The following is a 2,092-nucleotide window of genomic DNA, read 5'->3' as shown; positions in this document are numbered from 1 at the left end:
ACACACACACACACACACACACACACACACACACACACACACACATTTGGATCGTTTTGACTACCTATCATTAATTTCTCTACCTCCCCCTCTCACTCTCTTCCTCCCTCTATCTTCATCTCTCAGGATTGTATGTTTGTGTGTGTATGTATGTGGGTGCGTCAGTATGGATGCCAATTTCTCCCTCATACAGGTACATTCTCTCTCTCTCTCTCTCTCTCTCTCTCACACGATATCTCTCTATCTCTACCTCCCTATCTCTCTGCATGTACGCATGCATGTATATATGTATGCATGTACGTATGAGTGTGTGTATGTATACATTTATGCGTGAGTGTGTGTTGAATTTTGACCAAAATAACGAAATACATATTCAAATTACGTGCAGCAACCCTAATGAGTTCTAAATAAATTACCCAAATGCCGAATCTTCGGTCACGGTTTCAATTCCTATCTAAAAATCATTCCTTTTCACTCACAAAAAAGGCATGAACATCACCCATTCTCTCTTTCTTATATTAATTACATCTTATTTGTTGTTTCAACCTTTGTTTATATAATTGTTGTAGTAATTGTTTAACCCTGGACCTATCGACAAAACATTTCACTTGTGACCATCCAGTCTGATTTTCAAACAGTGTATCGAAGACAACATTATCTGTCCGGTATGTCCTGCATTTTTAAAAAGAATGTTAAATCGTGATTTGAGAGAAATTCGACTATTATTTCTAGCAGATCGTGTATGGCTCCTATCTGTCATATATTGGTTGTTTATGCAAGTGAGTAAGCGTGTGTATATATATGTGTGTGTGTGTGGGGGGGGGGGCATGTTTGTCGGTAGATCAAATGTCATGTAAACTTTAATGCGATGTTTGTGTAAACCATTAAATAAAGCATTCTATATAAGAGTATCGGTGATGCCCTGTTTGAAAGTTTACAGCCATTTTACGATCGTTTTAATTACATGAAGTAGAAATCGCCACATCTTTCGGTTTTCCATCTGCCAATAACCAACTGGTGTCGTATGAATATTTGCTCCACGAATAGATTTTGTACAGAATAAATCTTCGTGTCGGTCTAGCTTTGATTATTTCAGTGATCGGTTCTATTTCTGAATATTCCACAAAGGTGCACGCGTGGCTGTGTGGTAAGAAGTCTGCTTCCCAAACACATGGTTCTGGTTTCGGTCCTACTGCCTGTGTGTGGCACCTTGGGTAGGTGTCTTCTGCTATAGCTTCGGGCCGGCCAAAGCTTTGTGAGTGGATTTGGTAAATGGAAACTGAAAAAAAAACCGAGTTGTTTTTGCTAAACAAATATGAGTAACAGTGAAAATATTACAAACGGCTTACTTTTTTTTTTTTTTAATATGGAAAGAAAATGAATGAATAACATATTTTCCATTTGGATAGTCTTCCCGTAATATTCACGGGACCAGGTTTGAAAAGTATGTTAATTTCACGAACTGAAATGTGCTGAGCTTTAAAAGGTGAAGAACGGAGAGAAATATTTCTAGCGGCAGAATTCAGCGGATGTCGAAGTGAAGGGGGTAGATAAATGGAAGAAGTAATGGATAAAAATACCCCCATCGGTAAGGCAGCTTTAATATCCAAGGAATGAGTAACTGAAAAAATTGAACGAAAGAAGAGTATATAGGAATATAAATGTACATAAATAGCAAAGAAAAATACAACATGAGGTGCTGAGCAATAATATATGTTTTTGTTGTATTTTTTTATGTTTGAGTAAATCGAGACCAAACACATTAATAAATATGTGTGTGTGTGTGTGTGTGTGTGTGTGTGTGTGTGTGTGTGTGTGTGTGTGTGTGTGTGTGTGTGTGTGTGTGCGTGTGTGCATCTTTACATATTTAGGTGTATGTATATATTAGTACATTTCTGTTTACATAAGCATTCGTATGAGGTCATTCAGAACGGAACAACAACAACAACAACAACAACAACAACAACATTAATCATGATATCAATAACAACACAAATAATAGAAATAATAACAGTAATAATAACAATAATAATAATAATAATAATAATAATAATAATAATAATAATAATAATAATAATAATAACAACAACAA

Source organism: Octopus bimaculoides, chromosome 13 (assembly GCF_001194135.2).
Source record: "Octopus bimaculoides isolate UCB-OBI-ISO-001 chromosome 13, ASM119413v2, whole genome shotgun sequence".
In the NCBI taxonomy this organism is placed as follows: domain Eukaryota; kingdom Metazoa; phylum Mollusca; class Cephalopoda; order Octopoda; family Octopodidae; genus Octopus; species Octopus bimaculoides.
Note: the sequence above shows the minus strand (reverse complement) of the source record.